A 21,698-nucleotide genomic window follows, 5' to 3' on the forward strand; every position below is an offset into this window, starting at 1 on the left:
CTAGAACGATGTCTGCCTTGGACTGAAAAATGTTGTTTATGAAATGGCACTGCCTTATGTTACCCTGGTTTTATTCTGCGCCAAATCACCACAGTAGTAGTTTCAGAGCTCCTGAATTTTGTCCATGGTGTATTGTGTCCTTCCTTCCCATGGGTGCTGTAGACCTTAATCTGCTTGGGGAATAGTGAGCAAAACTGAGGAATGCAAGAGGGGAGAATGGGAAGAGAAGAAAGAGACTTGGGAGATTTGCGGAATTGGAAGTGCTTTGTGTAAGGATGGATGTGTGTCACTCATATGGATTGTATTCTGGAGATAGTTAAAGAGAACAGATATATGTGTTGAGATAGCATGTTATTTGGTTTCAGGTTGTGGAGGGCTATCTATTAACTATTGAGTAGTGTTGGGTGCGAGAGGGGTTTTGGAGTGTGCTCAGGGAATCCTGGTAGAGTTGTAGGTTTAATATAACTGTTGCATCCATTTAAATTACTGCAGATATTTCCTGGCTGGTGCATCTGGGAATGCCAAGACACTTTTAATTCAGAGGCCTAGTCCAAGCGTGGAATAGTCATAAAAGTGAAAGTTGGTTTTGTGGAGAAGGAGAGAGCGATAAAGGCAAAGGATGTAGAAAATCGCAGAGCTTAAGCCAACATCCCGTATTAACCTTATTAACCTTAAACTGTTACTTTCCCAAGAGGTATTTGGGTGGAACAGACACAAGCTAGTTGTAAATGGTTTAAAATATTATCCTAATATTAGAGGCCTAGTGTGCTGGTGTGTAGTGTAAGTTGAAACTGTCCTCCCATGATTTCATTAACGTTTTACTAAGCCCGTTTTGTTCCTTTTATGAAGGTTTGTTTGCATTTTGGTTGCCTGCAAGAGGCAGCAAGATGAAATAAAAAGCCTAGGAAATAGCACAGTGTAAGTGAAGTTAGCAGTTAGATTAAATTAAATATGGACTCATGACCTACCGCCTTAGTGATTAAACTTGACAAGCTTCTACAATCAGAGCTGCCAAACTATCTGCATTTCTATGGAGAAAACTGGCCTTTGAATTAGTAAAGGCATTTGAGGGCGCTCATGCATTAAGACCACCCATTGGAAAACAATGCTAATGAACTCAAAGTCCATTGGGCGTGTATCAAATAACAAACAATACTATGTAGATACGCCACCTAAAGGTATTTCTAAAAGGTTATACATCTTCCCATTATGTGATGCTCTATATCCTTCTGTCATATGTGTAGCAGAGAGGATAAATGATTACAGTCAAGGCTGTTATATTAGCTTATTATACATAATAATGGCATGTCTGTAGCCAGTGTGCAAGAGCACCTGGAGCGTTCCAAATGCCGATTTGGGATTACCACAATAAATAATCTCAGGCACAAATAACCGTACAGACTCAAGAAAGATGGCAAAATATGACTTTATTATCAGTTCAATAAAGTAGGGGAACCTGGCAAGCAAACAGATTGTAGCTCACACACTCTCAATGCATTTGGGTTACACAATACCTCCCCAATACCAACCGCCAGAGGCCTAAAACAAGGCTATTTATTAGCTTCAGCCTTGTTCAACTTCTTTCTTTCAGATATCTATCGGAGTTTTACAACACTGATCTCTGACTCTCCAAAAACCATGGGTGTACAGATACAATGGTTATTGTATGCCGATGACATGGTACTATTGTCACATACCCCAAAAGGGTTGCGACTCCTATTAGGTGCTCTGGATGATTATACAAAAATAAATGGCATAACAATCAACATGGCGAAGACAAAGGTCATTCAATTTGGTACCAAGAAACAAAGTTGTGCCCATTTACATTGGCCTCTTCAAAATTGTAAGATCACCAGCACTAATATCTATGTGTACCTGTGTATAACTGTTTCCAACTTGTGTGCCTCTGATCAATATAATCAACAAGGACTCCATAAACTTCAAACGTGCATTTCACTAGCCTGGATCATCAAGGCAAGATACTGTAAATTTTCTTTACTACCAATTCTCACATATTTCAAATTGAAAGTAGTGCCTGTGATCCTCTACGGTGCAGAGACCCGGTTTATCATGTCATACTCTTACTGGGCCATTAGGGAAGGTCGGTTTTGGAGGCAAGTTCTGAATTTGCCAACCTCACAACCACTTCCACTTTTAAGATATGAGCTGGGCTTAATTTCTCTTTACGCAGCTTACAAATGGCGCCTGTGTGCCTTGTACCGCAAGTGTCTCATGAACAAAGCCACAACAGGGATAACTAATATCATTTCCATATATCTATTGAGCTCTTTGGACGACTTTCCAAAAACATGGTGCCAAAAATCCACTCAATTCTAGCAAAAGCTCAGATTGATCCTATCTTGCTTATGGGAAATCCAAACAAAGCAAGAACAAAGATCTGGGAAGGTGACTGGATTTATACACGTCTTACATGTTCCAACTATAAACATTTCGAGGCTTTTCCATTTGAATTAAAGCGTTATAACACAGTGGCTGAATATATGGTGAGGTCCCCTAGTTCCAACCATAGAAATGGCTTTATGAGATTTAGACTAAATCTGTAGCTGACTAATGATGTGATGAATATACGGAATAATGCTGCTATCCCTCTGCTTTGCCGGTTTTGTAAACAACAAGCAGAAACCCCTATGCACCTGTGTGCAGAATGTGATCAACTAGCATCAGTACGGGGTGTTCATTTCAAGCCTTTATTTAGGGACCAACAAATTTTGACTCCAAAAGAGCTATGGGTCTTAATCTTCCATACTAATAGAAAGGCTGTAAGATATGCAGTTGTCAATTATTTGCATCAATTGAAAATACCAATGTATGCAGTGCCAATAAAATGATGATCGTTTTACATGCTTTATAACTTGTGTTGAAAATCACTGTTGAACTTTTTTTTAAAATGAGAGATTTTTTTTTTCTTTTATTACTATTGCATACAATGTTTTACTTATTTTTAATTGATTTGTAAATGTGATTTTCTGTAATTTTGTATAAGTTGAAAGGTTGTGAATTTGTTTTCACGACCAAAACAACTATAAATAAAAAAAAAAAAATAAAAAAAAGGTTTTATACCTTGACATACGTCTGCTATGATATGATATGATATGATATGGCATTTGTAACGCGCCTATTCACAAGTGTTTCAAGGCGCGACGAGGCAGGGAGGGGGGAACAAGGGGAAGACAGACAGCGATCCTACTAGGCCAGGTGTCATTCAGACCGCGCAAGTGCAGGGGTAGGGGGAAGGGGAAAAGTGCAAGGGGAAGGGGAGGGGGGGGAGTGCAGTACAAGTAGTAGAATAGAAATAAAATAATAAATAAATAGGGCCAGCTGGTGGCAAGTGCAAGGTAAGTGCAGACAAGTGCTGGGGGGGGGCTGTAGTGATACAGAGACAGTCCCGCAGTGCAGGGGTTGCCAGGGAGGCAGTGCAAGTGAAGAGTGACTGGGCCCAGGACCGAGGTCGGTGAGAGTGGCCCAGTTGCAGAATCAGTGCAGTTTTGGTGAAGAATTTAGCAGGGGAGAGGGAGAGAGAAAGCAGAAGTGAAGAGGAAGGTTTTGAGGTGCTTCCGGAACCAGAGATGGTTCTCCTCAAGTTTCAGGGAGGCAGGAAGGCTGTTCCAGAGGGAGGCACCTGCCGCGGAGAGAGATCTACCCCCAGCTCGTTGCTTCGAGAAGCGGCTGACCCTGAGGGAGTTGGAGACGGATGAGCATAGGGCTCGGGAAGGAAGATATTTAGGAAGAGAATGTTGAAGGTATTTAGGCCCCAGGCCCCAGAAGGCCTTGTGGACAATGCAGAGGGTTTTGAACTTAATCCTCGCAGCCACTGGGAGCCAGTGTAGAGATTTCAGTCCTGGAGAGATACGGTCCCTGGGCTTGAGGCCAAGAACAAGTCTTGCAGTTCTGTTCTGGATGAGTTGCAGAGGGCGGAGAGTGGAGGCAGGCAGATTAAGATAGAGGCTGTTACAGTAGTCCAGCTTCGAGAGAACCAGGGCTCGGGAGACAGTGAGCTTCTGGGGGAAGGAGAGGAAGGGAAGAATACCTCTGAGGAGGTGCAGCTGGTAATGTGACTTCTTAGAGACGTCAGATATATGAGGAGAGAAGGAGAGTGTGGAGTCGAAGATGACTCCAAGGTTTTTTTCCTTGCAGGTAGGAGCAGGAAGAGGGCCAAAAGAGGCCGGCCAGAGAGCTGCAGGGAAGGAGGGAGTGGGTGTGCCGATGAGTAGGATCTCAGTCTTACTAGCATTAAGGCAGAGGTCATTGGCAGCACACCAATCCTGGATAGCAGACAGACAGTCAGAGATGAGGGAGGGAGAGGAGGAGGCCGAGGGTAGCCTGAAAATGAGCTGGGTATCGTCCGCATAGCACTGAAAGTTGGGGCAGAGGGCGGCGATGCGGTGGGCAAGGAGTGCCAGATACTGGTTGAAAAGCCAGGGAGAGAGATTAGATCCTTGGGGAACGCCACAGGTGTAGAAAAAGATGTCAGAGAGGAAGGACCCAAGTTGGACCTGGGAGGGTCGATTGGAAAGGAAAGAGGTCAGCCACGCCAGAGCCTGACCAGTGATACCCAGGTTATCACGGAGACGGTTGAGCAGGATGGCATGGTTGACAGTGTCAAAGGCAGAAGAGAGATCGAGCAGAATGAGAACACACGGAGTGTTGGAGTCGAGGTTTAAGAGCAGGTCCTCACGGATGTTCAGGAGAGCAGTTTCCGTGCTTCTGGCCGCTCTGAAGCCAGATTGATGTTCATGGAGACTGTCAACAGCTTCAGCATGGAGGTTAAGCTGGGAGATGGCCAGTTTCTCCAGGAGCTTGCCCAGGAAGGGAGTGATGGAGATTGGGCGATAGTTAGCCGGACAGGAGGGGTCGGCAGAGGGTTTCTTAAGGAGAGGGTGAACCAGGGAGTGCTTAAGGGGGGATGGGAAGACTCCAGAGGCGAAGGAGTGGTTGCAAAAGTCAGCCAGGGCAGGAGCCAGGGAGTCGATGTGGTCCTTGATAGTTTTGGAGGAACAGGGGTGAATCTGTTTGGACGAGATTTTCATAGATCGGACTTGTCTGGAAACCTTGTCAGCAGAAAAAAGGGGAAAGGCAGAGAAGGAGGGAGGAGGGGTGGCTGCAGAAGGGCCAGAGGAGGAGCAGGGAAGAGGGGGGGGAGGTGATAGGAGGAGAGTGAGGACAGGATGTCCTGAGTTTTAGAGATGAAGTGGGAGGCCAGTGCAGTGCATAGGGCCTGGGAGGGGACAGGAGAGGTAGAGACTGCAGCAGGGTTGGCAAGCTCCTTGCAGATTTTAAAGAGTTCAGCCGAGTTGTTAGATGCCGCAGAGATGCGGGCTTGGATAAGGGCTCTCTTCTTGGTGAGAACAGAGAGACGGTATTGCCTTTGGAGCAGACCGCAGGCCAGTTTGTCAGAGGATGAACATGAAGCACGCCATTTCCTCTCTGCCACCCTGCACTTGCGTTTTAGGGTGACGAGATCCGAATCATACCAGGAGTTACATTTGGCTTTGGGCTTCAGGCGGATTTTCATGACAGGGGCAAGGATATCAAGAGTATCAGATATAGCAGAGTGGAGCAAGGAGAGGGCATCCTATGTGGCAAACAGTAATAACCTACTAGGTGGAGGGATTTGTTAGTGGAAATATATATATGTAGTTTGTACAAATGTTAGTATCATCATTGGATGCCTCTTATCTGGTAGACACGCTTTGAACCACCTATAACTATGTAAAATACAGATAAAAACATAATAACAACAGCGTATAGGCCCGTGCAACAATGTATGGTCCAAAATTACATAGACCCTCATGATTGGTTGGCACTCTCTTACCAACCTTGGACATTCGGCTCGTTTGCACCATGAACACAATGAAACCCAGGTGCAAGGGAACAACGTCAGACACCTTTCTTAGCTAATTAGTCTACCATTTCTCATCAGTTAGGCCCTATGCCAAGACTACTTTGTAGATGACCTTGATGAATATTCTCTTCCTCTGAACTTTAAAGGGAGTGAAGGTACATTGCTATCTTCGTCTGGGGCTTTATGAATAGGCCCTGTCTTCTGGTCCTGGACAACATGTGAGGAGACCATGACTTTGTCCATTCTGCCCTTCTATTTAGTGTTATTTGATTCAATTATTTTAGGTGCTATTACTCTTCTTGGCCTCTGGAGACTTGGTTGCTCCATCCTGCATGTGCTTTCTGTGTCTTTTATTTTACAATACTTGGTACTCACAATTATTCACTCCTTTACTTAATCTAAGAGAAATATGTCCTACGCACATGACACTCCTTTTGAGCCATGTAGTTTCTCTTGCTGCAGCATCCTTGATGCTGAGCCAAACAAATATCCTTTGCTCCTGCACAAATTTGTGTTGCAGTACCTGTCAGCACTGCAGCCTTGGTCTCTCTTCTCAAGGCTTCTTGCTTACTATTATACAATGCTGACGTCCATTTTTCAACATGGCTGCTTTACTCACATTCTATTTTCTACTTTAGCAAGCTTCTATGTTGGTATATCTATCTTGCATTTCTGCGTATATACGTTTCTTGTCACTCATCTTCTCAGCGTATATAGTTTCCTTTATGTCTGCATTTATGTTTACTTTATTACTTCAATCATAACTTCATTCTTTAGATACTCGTACATCGGTTTTAGTGCGTACAGGTATCTTTCCTCCGTAGAGGAGTCCCTTTCCATCGGTCAGACTTTACTTATAATTCTTCTATATCCAGTGGTGCCTGCAGGCTTATGTCTTCCGCATCAGTTCATACGATATGGTTATATGAACGAATAACGTCTCTTATATCTCTGATGTGGTATTTGGATAATACCAGTTGTCAAACACAGTGTTTTCTTGAGGTGAGGGGGTGGGCTCTATAAATGACCTGTACTTCTGCTTCTTCAAACCAGTGCACTACGCAGAGAAATACCCACAAGTACTAATAGTCACTGGAGTAATCCAATATAGGGAGATCTATATAGTGAACACTGGGACCCCATTCCCATATTACAGGACTTGTGGTGGACCCACCAGAGGAAAATAGTTCCAAAATATAGTGTCCTAAATTGGTGGATACTCCTGTCCCCGGCACACCCTCTAAGCTGGTAATATTACCAGTCAAGATTTGTGTAGTAAATGATAGATTACATATGTAGAATTCAATCATCTAAAAGATGAGATATCTCCATTAGTAGGACTCATTCAATAGATTCAATTTGATAAATGTGATCAAAAGTTTATTGCACACAGTTCAATTATAACAAGCAAAACAATTCCACAGAAAATATACCATACATATATTAAAAAGAGCTCAACGTGTTTCGGGAGTAACTTTCCCTTCATCAGAAGCAAAAACAATTAAAGTTCAATTGTTTGTTCAGTCTTCAATCTCCAAGGTCTAGGCCATATTTGTGCCGATATGTATTTAAACTTTGTCATTTTCAACAGCGCCCACTGGATGCTGTCCTGTTAGGATTAAATGGTCAGTGGTGACTCCAACATCAGACCTTTATAATACACCAGGCAGATGGTAAAGAAGCTATAGTGATTTGATCAATATGCAACCTTTCAGTGAGTGTTGGCTATGACATTTTGACAAAAGAAACAAAATGACATGGGCTTTCAGACCTCACAGACTTCTCTCCCTTTAATGGGATAAAGCGTTATCAAAACAAACTTTTGTGGCTGATCGCAGCGAGGGGTCATGATGCCCATGCCATGTGGTTCCAAAATAATGCAGGCCAAACTGTGACTGAGCAGCAAGCTCATTTCTCACAATGTGCATTTTAACACTTCCACTTGTCAATCTTTCATTCAAGGCGATCAACGCGTGAGCGCCATGAAAGACCAAATCTGCAGCCGCCTTAGATTCCTGGAGAATCAGATAAAAATGTGCATAGACAAGTTTCAAAATACTGATAATTTAAGACCATTAAGACAATATTTAAGATTATTTAACTCCACCTGCTATACCGCGATAACCATAATATACCGTCATTTGGCAAGAAGGTGATCATACCACCATAAAACGAATACCGTGACACCCCTAAAGTCAACAATCGATAAAATCCTCACAGTACTAACGGACATTGAGGAAGGACTGAGCCACAAAGATGTAATTGAAGATTTATTTACAGACATAGGAAAAACATATCCTATGCTCTCAAGAAGCGGGTTGTTATGCAAATGTCACGGAATAGAAGAAAAAATTGATAAATAGATCAGAAAATTCCTAATAAGATGAAAGCTCAGAATTATGATACAGAATATATCACAGGAATATAGCATAGAGAATGGAACGTCACAAGGTAGTACAATAAGTTTGCATCTCTTTAATGTAACGATTAACAACCTAATATGGAAAGTAGAGAAAAGTCTATGCATAAAAGGATTTGTTTCAGATTCGTATTTGTATTTATTCGAAGATCAGGGATGTTAATTTTGATCAGAAACGTACAATAACATATAGAGATGGCTGCGGAAGCCGGGGGAGCTCCATCTTTAGTAAGGAAGTGAAGCTTAAGCTTACCTCTGAAGAGATTCACAGTTAGACTGGCTTTGACCTTTATGGGCAGCGGGTTCCAGTTGAGCAGGGCAAGTAGGGGGAAAGACTGGAAGCGGGAGGAAGCACAGTGAGGGCCTAGGAAGAATATTTTCTGTGGAGATGAAGTTTGGAGGGAACAAGATGGTGAGTAAACTGAGATATAATCAGACAGGTATTGAGGAGCAGGACCATTGATAGCTTTGTAGACTAGGAGAAAAAACGTTGCTAGGTAGAAGTGGGGGAGGATCTGGGTAGATTGTAGCGAGTGCAGGTAGCAAAGTTTAGAATTGTGTCTAGCAGGAGGAGTAAAGATGAAGACCAAGAAGTAAGCTTGAGCAGTAGTCCAGTTTGCTGTGCACAAGAGTGGAGATTCAAGTTTTTGTTAAGTGGTTAGTAAGAAAAGGATGAATTTACAAATGTTGAGAAGCAGCAGTGGCAGTGGTAGTGATGAATAGTTGCAGTCTTAAATCGATATCAAAGAGGACTCCAAGATTGCGAGCCTTGGGTGAGTGAGCTTGCTCAGGCAGGAAGGAGATAGGAGAGGGTAGGATAGGATAGGGATGGCATTGGAAGCTGGAAGAAATGGGACTTTTGTTATTAAAGAGTTCAGCATGAGGCAGCTGAGAGCCGTTCAGTGACGAACTGCAGTGAGACAGTGATCTGTACCAAGATGTCTACAGTGAAGGAGGGAAAGGAGAAAAATATTTGAGTGTCATAAGCAAAAAGGTGATTGTGAAAACCAAAGGATAGGATAAATCTTCCTAGGGCAGAGGTATAGAGGGTGACAAGCAGAGGTCCAAGGACTGATCCCTGGGAGATACCAACAGGTAGAGGGGTGGGGTCAGTGGTTTGTGAGTTCCAAGAGATTTTTAAAGGATCGATCTTCCATGTAAGAGGCGGTCCAGAAAAGAGCAGATTTGCCAAACGCAAGGTCTAGAGAGTGCGGAGGAGGAAGGGGTGGTCGACAGTGTCAAAAGAGGAAGAAGGTCCAAAAGGATGAGAGCATTAGAGAGAAAGTTGAAGACATGCATAAGTGCAGTTTCAGTGGAGTGTTTACCACAAAAGCCATAGCCAAGTGGATTGCAGAGGTCATTATCCTCAAGGTGCTTTGTGATCCTGTTGAAGACCATCCACTCAAGGACTTTGAATAATGGGAAAGGAGAGAAACTGAGCTATAGTTTGGTGTAACATTTGTTTCAGCAGAGTTTTTCTTCATAGGTGTAAGACAGTTGCAGGTTTGAAGGTGGCATGGAAAAGTCCATCAGAGAGAGAGACATTAAAGAGCTCAGAGAGATATGGGCAAGTGATCAAGTCTAATTCTTTGAGCAATTGGGGAGCAGAAGGGTCGATAGGAGCGCAACATGGGATGGCACTGCCAATGATGGGTGCTCATTCAATAGGAGAGGTTGTGGATAAGCCTAGAAGAGGTGGGGGGAGGTGGCAGACAGAAGAAGGATTGGGAAGGGAGAGAGAGAAGGTCTGAGAGAGTGTCACAAATTTTATAGGAAAAGTAGGGAGCAAAGTCATTAGCAATAGTGATATGCTGTGTGCACTTAGCTGAAAAGGCAAATTCTGCTTTCACATTTCAATTGGAAGTATTTTGTCAAACATTTTTAAGCATTCAATCAACCATAACTTTGAGGCTGTTGACTCAACATGCCCCAATGCTCCAACCACACCAATTCAGAGCATCATGCTCTGATGGTTACAAGTTAGAGGCTTTTTCCTTTTACAGCAAAGGTCAATAGCTTGTACACTTGATAAAATGTATGCAGTTGTCGGAATCCTTCAGAGCTTTCTGTCTTGGGTTTATAATGCTATTTATAAAATGGCTCTGCTCTACAGATAAAGACATTTTCCTGCAGCAAAGGCATGACATTTTAGGTAATTTGCATACCAACAATGCATTGTCCATCTGGCTCTGAAATGAAGGTTCACTTCTAGTGATGGCTACTGGTGGCACGGTTCTGTGTGTGCTTTGGCTAAATTAGCTAATTCTGCTTTCACATTTCAGGTGGATGTGTTTTTTTCAAGGCTTTTAAACCCAACATAACTTTGCTGGTGTTTCATCAACATGGCCCAGTGCTTGAGATACAGTACTGATGATCCCTAATAAAGGTGAGCTATGTATGCAGTTGTCTGAATCCTAGAACGATGTCTGCCTTGGACTGAAAAATGTTGTTTATGAAATGGCACTGCCTTATGTTACCCTGGTTTTATTCTGCGCCAAATCACCACAGTAGTAGTTTCAGAGCTCCTGAATTTTGTCCATGGTGTATTGTGTCCTTCCTTCCCATGGGTGCTGTAGACCTTAATCTGCTTGGGGAATAGTGAGCAAAACTGAGGAATGCAAGAGGGGAGAATGGGAAGAGAAGAAAGAGACTTGGGAGATTTGCGGAATTGGAAGTGCTTTGTGTAAGGATGGATGTGTGTCACTCATATGGATTGTATTCTGGAGATAGTTAAAGAGAACAGATATATGTGTTGAGATAGCATGTTATTTGGTTTCAGGTTTTGGAGGGCTATCTATTAACTATTGAGTAGTGTTGGGTGCGAGAGGGGTTTTGGAGTGTGCTTAGGGAATCCTGGTAGAGTTGTAGGTTTAATATAACTGTTGCATCCATTTAAATTACTGCAGATATTTCCTGGCTGGTGCATCTGGGAATGCCAAGACACTTTTAATTCAGAGGCCTAGTCCAAGCGTGGAATAGTCATAAAAGTGAAAGTTGGTTTTGTGGAGAAGGAGAGAGCGATAAAGGCAAAGGATGTAGAAAATCGCAGAGCTTAAGCCAACATCCCGTATTAACCTTATTAACCTTAAACTGTTACTTTCCCAAGAGGTATTTGGGTGGAACAGACACAAGCTAGTTGTAAATGGTTTAAAATATTATCCTAATATTAGAGGCCTAGTGTGCTGGTGTGTAGTGTAAGTTGAAACTGTCCTCCCATGATTTCATTAACGTTTTACTAAGCCCGTTTTGTTCCTTTTATGAAGGTTTGTTTGCATTTTGGTTGCCTGCAAGAGGCAGCAAGATGAAATAAAAAGCCTAGGAAATAGCACAGTGTAAGTGAAGTTAGCAGTTAGATTAAATTAAATATGGACTCATGACCTACCGCCTTAGTGATTAAACTTGACAAGCTTCTACAATCAGAGCTGCCAAACTATCTGCATTTCTATGGAGAAAACTGGCCTTTGAATTAGTAAAGGCATTTGAGGGCGCTCATGCATTAAGGCCACCCATTGGAAAACAATGCTAATGAACTCAAAGTCCATTGGGCGTGTATCAAATAACAAACAATACTATGTAGATACGCCACCTAAAGGTATTTCTAAAAGGTTATACATCTTCCCATTATGTGATGCTCTATATCCTTCTGTCATATGTGTAGCAGAGAGGATAAATGATTACAGTCAAGGCTGTTATATTAGCTTATACATAATAATGGCATGTCTGTAGCCAGTGTGCAAGAGCACCTGGAGCGTTCCAAATGCCGATTTGGGATTACCACAATAAATGATCTCAGGCACAAATAACCGGACAGACTCAAGAAAGATGGCAAAATTTGACTTTATTATCAGTTCAATAAAGTAGGGGAACCTGGCAAGCAAACAGATTGTAGCTCACACACTCTCAATGCATTTGGGTTGCACAAAAGGTTTTATACCTTGACATACATCTGCTATGATGTCATCCTATGTGGCAAACAGTAATAACCTACTAGGTGGAGGGATTTGTTAGGGGAAATGTATATATGTAGTTTGTACAAATGTAAGTATCATCATTGGATGCCTCTTATCTGGTAGGGACGCTTTGAACCACCTATAACTATGTAAAATACAGATAAAAACATAATAACAACAGCGTATAGGCCCGTGCAACAATGTATGGTCCAAAATTACATAGACCCTCATGATTGGTGGCACTCTCTTACCAACCTTGGACATTCGGCTCGTTCGCACCATGAACACAATGAAACCCAGGTGCTAGGGAACAACGTCAGACACCTTTCTTAGCTAATTAGTCTACCATTTCTCATCAGTTAGGCCCTATGCCAAGACTACTTTGTAGATGACCTTGCTGAATATTCTCTTCCTCTGAACTTTAAAGGGAGTGAAGGTACATTGCTATCTTCGTCTGGAGCTTTATGAATAGGCCCTGTCTTCTGGTCCTGGACAACATGTGAGGAGACCATGACTTTGTCTATTCTGCCCTTCTATTTAGTGCTATTTGATTCAATTATTTTAGGTGCTATTACTCTTCTTGGCCTCTGGAGACTTGGTTGCTCCATCCTGCATGTGCTTTCTGTGTCTTTTATTGTACAATACTTGGTACTCACAATTATTCACTCCTTTACTTAATCTAAGAGAAATATGTCCTACGCACATGACACTCCTTTTGAGCCATGTAGTTTCTCTTCTGCAGAATCCTTAATGCTGAGCCAAACAAATATCCTTTGCTCCTGCACAAATTTGTATTGCAGTACCTGTCAGCACTGCAGCCTTGGTCTCTCTTCTCAAGGCTTCTTGCTTACTATTATACAATGCTGATGTCCATTTTTCAACATGGCTGCTTTACTCACATTCTATTTTCTACTTTAGCAAGCTTCTATGTTGGTATATCTATCTTGCATTTCTGCGTATATACGTTTCTTGTCACTCATCTTCTCAGCGTATATAGTTTCCTTTATGTCTGCATTTATGTTTACTTTATTACTTCAATCATAACTTCATTCTTTAGATACTCGTACATCGGTTTTAGTGCGTACATGTATCTATTCTCCGTAGAGGAGTCCCTTTACATCGGTCAGACTTTACTTATAATTCTTCTATATCCAGTGGTGCCTGCAGGCTTATGTCTCCCGCATCAGTTCATACGATATGGTTGTCTGAACGAATAACATCTCTTATATCTCTGATGTGGTATTTGGATAATACCAGTTGTCAAACACAGTGTTTTCTTGAGGTGAGGGGGTGGGCTCTATAAATGACCTGTACGTCTGCTTCTTCACACCAGTGCACTACGCAGCGAAATATCCACAAGTACTAATAGTCACTGGAGTAATCCAATATAGGGAGATGTATATAGTGAACACTGGGACCCCATTCCTATATGACAGGACTTGTGGTGTGCCCACCAGAGGAAAATACTTACAAAATATAGTGTCCTAAATTGGTGGATACTCCCATCCCCAGCACACCCTCTAAGCTGGTAATATTACCAGTCAAGATTTGTGTACTAAATGATAGATCACATATGTAGAATTCAATCATCTAAAAGATGAGATATCTCCATTAATAGGACTCATTCAATAGATTCAATTTGATAAATGTGATCAAAAGTTTATTGCACACAGTTCAATTATAACAAGCAAAACAATTCCACAGAAAATATACCATACATATATTAAAAAGAGCTCAACGTGTTTCGGGAGTAACTTTCCCTTCATCAGAAGCAAAAACAATTAAAGTTCAATTATTTGTTCAGTCTTCAATCTCCAATTTCATCTACAAAGCAAATTAAAGACTAATGTCAGTGCATAATAGTTCAGTGCATATATTTCCTAGTCAAATATCTGTCTAGAGAAAGGCAACAAACCATATTATAAGTGGATAAATAAACATATCATCGTCATTGGCTATCAGGAGTGGTGCGTCCAAAGATTGGAGATCAAGATGAGCCTTGTGGCCTATTTTCCGAGTGTGGCTCTGACTTCTTGTATAAAGTTAAACAGGGTCTGTTCTGTGACTGATTCAAATAGTTATCCACCACATATGGATCTATACACTAGTAATTATGGGTAGAAGACAAATTGCCTCGCTCCGTGATTCTAAGTGTGCATAAATTGGTGCATAGATGCAGTAATGAGCGATATTATAATTCCACTATGGACCGAATCTCAAAGTAACACGAGTTCAAAATATCTGTGAGACATAGATGAACAATGGCAAGTCTCCTGTGGATGAATTGTCTGGTGTATCTCATGTGTAGGTAAAAAGGGAATGATCGTACCCGCTAAAAGTGCATGTGTTGTTTAGATGAGTTGTTAGATCTCTGCTGCACATGGAGCAGCGCAACAAAAAATATAATCTGTTGACTAAGGACAACAATTTGGATCCTTCATTAGGCTTGAAGATAAATGCAAATGACCTTAAGATGACACTGGATGTAGCTATATAACCACGCCTGGGAAACAGGAATCCCACCTCCGGATTGGAAAAACGTGATCATGATCCCCAGATTGAAACCGAGTAAAAAAGGATATGAATGTACATCATGTAGACTAATAGCACTGCCAGCAGCACCATGCCAAATTATGGAAAGAAGTATATGTGGTAGACTAAAATACCATGTATAAGCCAGCGGACATTTGAGTAGAGCACAAGAGGATTCCGAAAGCATAAGCCAACTAGGGGTGTAACGGTATAACGGTATACCGTTATAGATACCGTGAACAGCTTAATTGAACTATAATAACCGCCACGTTGTTTATACCGGTATACCGTTTTAGAGCCTGCGGCTATTAAGTGAGCTATTCAATCTGATTTGGAAAGGCTGCAGTAAGCAAGTGCTGCGCATTCTGGATCTTGCACTGTGGGATGTGGCATTTGGCAGACAAGAGCATAGGCAAAGTGAGGCCACATTAGTAAATGCAGCGTTGATGCTGTGACTGCTCTTTCTCTGTAATCAGTAGAGTTGGGTTAAATATCAGCCGATTTGTAGTTTTCCCACCAATTTGAAATATGGGGAACTACACATCCCAGAATTCAAAGAGGGGAATGAACTGGATGCTCTTCTGATGCATGTACACAAAAAACTTTAGCTCTGTAGACTATGTGAACACTGGGCCTATCAGTGCTCTGTGCTAGTATATAAACTGCCCCCCTACTGTCCTCTGTGTAGATTTACACATTGGCACTAGAGTTGTTGCTTCGCTTGATCCTTCACCTGCCTTCTGCATATGGCACTGGACTCAAGCATGCAGGACAGATTCTACATTAAATTTGAAGTATCCAGAGCAATGGGGGTGAGATATTTCTCAGGTCTATCCTCGATTTGTGACACTACCCATGAAAGCATTCCTCCGTCTCAACTCACATGACAAGGGTTCTAATGCGCTCAGACCTGGGGAAAATGGTAATGATGGGGCTGTGGTGGTCTAGGCCATATTTGTGCTGATATGTATTTAAACTTTGTCATTTTCAACAGCGCCCACTGGATGCTGTCCTGTTAGGATTAAATGGTCAGTGGTGACTCCAACATCAGACCTTTATAATACACCAGGCAGATGGTAAAGAAGCTATAGTGATTTGATCAATATGCAACCTTTCGGTGAGTGTTGGCTATGACATTTTGACAAAAGAAACAAAATGACATGGGCTTTCAGACCTCACAGACTTTTCTCCCTTTAATGGGATAAAACATTATCAAAACAAACTTTTGTGGCTGATCGCAGCGAGGGGTCATGATGCCCATGCCATATGGTTCCAAAATAATGCAGGCCAACCTGTGACTGAGCAGCAAGCTCATTGCTCAAAATGTGCATTTTAACACTTCCACTTGTCACTCTTTCATTCAAGGCGATCAACGCGTGAGCGCCATGAAAGACCAAATCTGCAGCGGCCTTAGATTCCTGGAGGATCAGCTAAAAATGTGCAGAGACCAGTTTCAAAATACTGATAATTTATGACCATTAAGATGATATTTAAGATTATTTAACTCCACCTGCTATACCGGGATAACCATAATATACCGTCATTTGGCAAGAAGGTGATCATACCGCCATAAAACGAATACCGTGACACCCCTAAAGTCAACAATCGATAAAATCCTCACAGTACCAACGGACATTGAGGAAGGACTGAGCCACAAAGATGTAATTGAAGATTTATTTACAGACATAGGAAAAACATATCCTATGCTCTCAAGAAGCGGGTTGTTATGCAAATGTCACGGAATAGAAGAAAAAATTGATAAATAGATCAGAAAATTCCTAATAAGATGAAAGCTCAGAATTATGATACAGAGTATATCACAGGAATATAGCATAGAGAATGGAACGTCACAAGGTAGTACAATAAGTTTGCATCTCTTTAATGTAACGATTAGCAACCTAATATGGAAAGTAGAGAAAAGTCTATGCATAAAAGGATTTGTTTCAGATTCGTATTTGTATTTATTCGAAGATCAGGGATGTTAATTTTGATCAGAAACGTACAATAACATATAGAGATGGCTGCGGAAGCTGGGGGAGCTCCATCTTTCGTAAGGAAGTGAAGCTTAAGCTTACCTCTGAAGAGATTCACAGTTAGACTGGCTTTGACCTTTATGGGCAGCGGATTCCAGTTGAGCAGGGCAAGTAGGGGGAAAGACCGGAAGCGGGAGGAAGCAGAGTGAGGGCCTAGGAAGGAGATTTTCTGTGGAGATGAAGTTTGGAGGGAACAAGATGGTGAGTAAACTGAGATATAATCAGACAGGTATTGAGGAGCAGGACCATTGATAGCTTTGTAGACTAGGAGAAAAAACGTTGTTAGGTAGAAGTGGGGGAGGATCTCGGTAGATTGAGGCGAGTTCAGGTAGCAAAGTTTAGAACTGTGTCTAGCAGGAGGAGTAAAGATGAAGACCAAGAAGTAAGCTTGAGCAGTAGTCCAGTTTGCTGTGGACAAGAGTGGAGATTCAAGTTTTTGTTAAGTGGTTAGTAAGAAAAGGATGAATTTACAAATGTTGAGAAGCAGCAGTGGCAGTGGTAGGGATGAATAGTTGCAGTCTTAAATCGATATCAAAGAGGACTCCAAGATTGCGAGCCTTGGGTGAGTGAGCTTGCTCAGGCAGGAAGGAGATAGGAGAGGGTAGGATAGGATAGGGATGGCATTGGAAGCTGGAAGAAAGGGGACTTTTGTTTTTGAAGAGTTCAGCATGAGGCAGCTGAGAGCCGTTCAGTGACGAACTGCAGTGAGACAGTGATCTGTACCAAGATGTCCACAGTGAAGGAGGGAAAGGAGAAAAATATTTGAGTGTCATAAGCAAAAAGGTGATTGTGAAAACCAAAGGATAGGATAAATCTTCCTAGGGCAGAGGTATAGAGGGTGACAAGCAGAGGTCCAAGGACTGATCCCTGGGAGATACCAACAGGTAGAGGGGTGGGGTCAGTGGTTTGTGAGTTCCAAGAGATTTTTAAAGGATCGATCTTCCATGTAAGAGGCGGTCCAGAAAAGAGCAGATTTGCTAAACGCAAGGTCTAGAGAGTGCGGAGGAGGAAGGGGTGGTCGACAGTGTCAAAAGAGGAAGAAGGTCCAAAAGGATGAGAGCATTAGAGAGAAAGTTGAAGACATGCATACGTGCAGTTTCAGTGGGTGTTTACTACAAAAGCCATAGTCAAGTGGATTGCAGAGGTCATTATCCTCAAGGTGCTTAGTGATCCGGTTGAAGACCATCCACTCAAGGACTTTGAATAACGGGAAAGGAGAGAAACTGAGCTATAGTTTGGTGTAACATTTGTTTCAGCAGAGTGTTTCTTCATAGGTGTAAGACAGTTGCAGGTTTGAAGGTGGCAGGGAAAAGTCCATCAGAGAGAGAGAGACATTAAAGAGCTCAGAGAGATATGGGCAAGTGATTTTATGGCAAATATGGGCAAAGTCTAATTCTTTGAGCAATTGGGGAGCAGAAGGGTCAATAGGAGCGCAACATGGGATGGCACTGCCAATGATGGGTGCTCATTCAATAGGAGAGGTTGTGGATAAACCTAGAAGAGGTGGGGGAGGTGGCAGACAGAAGAAGGATTGGGAAGGGAGAGAGAGTAGGTCTGAGAGAGTGTCACACATTTTATAGGAAAAGTAGGGAGCAAAGTCATTAGCAAAGAGGCAAGAGGCGCTGGATATTGGCTTGGGAGTGTAGATAAAAGTGTGTGTGATTGCGAAAGGAGGATACTAGGTTTGTGAAGTGGGAGGATTTGGCAGAGTCCAGTGCAGATGGTAGGGCAGTAGGGAAATCTTTGTAGGAGTCTGTAATTTTCACAAGCTTTGTAAGTCACAGCACATGTTTGTTTTGTGGGTCTGAATTTCAGAGGTGATCCAAGAAGAACAGGGACATGAAGGTGTGAATGTGCGAGTAGGATAGTGTTGGTCAAATGGAGTCATACGTGCATAGTGAAAGTCAGAGAAAGCATAGTCAATGGATGAAGCCTTAATAGGGGGAAGAGATCAGACAAAGGTCCTCACATCATCAGGGTAAGCAGCAAGAGAGTCATGCCTGTATTTTCACTGAGTCACAGAAGAGGTGAGATGAGAAGTAGAAGAAGCCCCTCAATGTTCACACCAGAAAAAATACAACCCACTACCGAAAAAGTCCCAGCACACATTTTTCGTGGAAAACAAAGTTTTATTTCGACAAAAATAGAAATGCACCAGCAAAGACTCTGCTGCCATGAAGCATTCTGGTACAATCAGTATGAATAACTCTTTATGAAGGCAGACAATGTCATCAGTGATGTAAATTACATGCTGTGCAAACCCACGTGGCTGGTTGGTCGAGACCCTATACATAGGCTACCTGCTCCATAAGGGATGCCAGGCCATTGGTCCCATTCCCTTATGTCCATCTTCCACGTGGGTTTCTCCTCGCGTCATTGGGCGTGAAGCTACCACTGATTGGGAATTATGTGAAGAAAAACAATACAAGCTCCATCTCTAACCTGACATGCACCTGGTACTGCAGACATGGGCTAAGGGGATACTTAGAGGCCATTGCTTCTAACAAACTACAGCTTGATTCCAGAAACGTTGGCGCTCTACCAAAGTTCCCCACCCTCATTTTAACTATGTTGTTTTATCCCACCTAGCACCTCACAACGCAAATCACAGAACCTATGGTGAAGGCAGCTGATCCCTGTTTTCAGATATTTGCTGATTGATTTGTGGTCTAACAGTTCTATGGTTAGGGGTCTGAGATGACTGGTACCTTTGAATGCTGGGGGTCTTGGGACTGGGGCTTTCAATTGCTATTACTTAGTAGTGGGACAGTTAGGGTCAGAGGCTCGTGCCCTCCTTCTCGTGGGATTGCTTTTCACAGCAAGCTCTCAACCCCCTCGTGGCCATGCAGGGTGCATTCCTTCTGGGATACGAAAAGTTGGCAACATGAGACAAAGAAGGGCCTATGAATCGCTGCAACTCTGGCCTTCCTCTCCGGTGCCCAAGCTATAATCTATTACCGCTTGCATACACTTTCAGGCTAATTCATAGAATCCAGCGCACAAGTAGCGCACGCGGCTGGCGCACAGCGTGCGCCTGCGATAGTCTGCGCCAGGCACGTGCGCTAAAACAGATTTCCGCGCACAGCGTATTCATGGATTTCAAGCTCCCAAAACAGCCGTGGCGCAGAGAATCGCAGCGAGCCTGCAGCAGCGCCAGTAACGCCCCCAAGAACGCCCTCGCGCACGGAAAAGCCATCAAAAGCGCTAAATCATCGCTAAGGGCTGCGCTAACCCCGGACCACTTCACAGGGCAGGCAAACAAGGAAAGCAAAGCGGGCAATCTCCAAATCAGGAGTACGCGGGAAGTACTACACGCGACTAGGCAGGGAACGTGAATCACAGGGGTACGCGGGAATCATCACACGCGAACAGCCAGGGTGCGTGTATTACAGGGGTAGCGGGAAGTCCAACACGCGATGGGCCAGGGAACGTGTATTACAGGGGGACGCGTGAAGTAGAACACGCGATAGGCCAGGGAACGTGCATCACAGGGGTACGCGGGAATCATCACACGCGAACAGCCAGGGTGCGTGTATTACAGGGGTAGCGGGAAGTTCAACACGCGATGGGCCAGGGAACGTGTATTACAGGGGGACGCGTGAAGTAGAACACGCATAGGCCAGGGAACGTGTATTACAGGGGTACGCGGGAATCATCACACGCGAACAGCCAGGGTGCGTGTATTACAGGGGTAGCGGGAAGTTCAACACGCGAAGGGCCAGGGAACGTGTATTACAGGGGGACGCGTGAAGTAGAACAAGCGATAGGCCAGGGAACGTGCATCACAGGGGTACGCGGGAATCATCACACGCGAACAGCCAGGGTGCGTGTATTACAGGGGTAGCGGGAAGTTCAACACGCGATGGGCCAGGGAACGTGTATTACAGGGGGACGCGTGAAGTAGAACACGCGATAGGCCAGGGAACGTGTATTACAGGGGTACGCGGGAATCATCACACGCGAACAGGCAGGGTGCGTGTATTACAGGGGTAGCGGGAAGTTCAACACGCGATTGGCCAGGGTACGTGTATCACAGGGGTGCGTGGGAATTATCACATGCGAATAGGCTGGGTGGGCCCCCACAGGTGTACCCTGTACACCCTCCCCGGCCCCTGCAGGCAGCCCACAAAACAGTGGACTACCCTGCACACCTGATCATGTCCCCCTGCACCCCCATCCACCAGGGGCACCCTCCACCAGGCCCCCACCCATGTCTCCCACCACCCCCACCCCCCAGCAGTGCAGGGGCACCTGCCATCAGGCCCCCATCCATGTCTCCCACCACCCCCAACCCCCATCCACCAGGGGCACCCTCCACCAGGCCCCCACCCATGTCTCCCACCACCCCCACCCCCCAGCAGTGCAGGGGCACCTGCCATCAGGCCCCCATCCATGTCTCCCACCACCCCCAACCCCCATCCACCAGGGGCACCCTCCACCAGGCCCCCACCCATGTCTCCCACCACCCCCACCCACCAGCACTGTGGGGCACGTGGCCAGCAGGCAGTCAGGCAGCAGCCGATGGCAGGTGGGAGCGTGCTCAGGGTTCTTGGGGACTTAAATTCGGCCTCCTGGCCAGGAGCGTGGTCTTTCGTGTTAGAACGCGTGGACAGCCTGATAGGGAGTGATTTTGCACCTGAAAACCCCACACTCATCGCGCGAAAACCCGCATCGCGCGAAAACCCGTCACCAGCATATGTGCGTCAATAGTTACCTGCACGTGCAGTGTCAAAGCGTGTGATTGGTGAAAAGTGAGCGACACGCAGGAGTGTCGAAGCGCGTGATTGGTGAAAAAGGATCCACATGCAGGAGTGACAAAGCGTGTGATTGGTGAAAAGTGAGCTACACGCTGGAGTGTCGAAGCGCGTGATTGGTGAAAAAGGATCCACATGCAGGAGTGA

The sequence above is a fragment of the Ambystoma mexicanum genome, chromosome 1p, assembly GCF_040938575.1.
Source record: "Ambystoma mexicanum isolate Mex_15411 chromosome 1p, UKY_AmexF1_1, whole genome shotgun sequence".
Taxonomy (NCBI): domain Eukaryota; kingdom Metazoa; phylum Chordata; class Amphibia; order Caudata; family Ambystomatidae; genus Ambystoma; species Ambystoma mexicanum.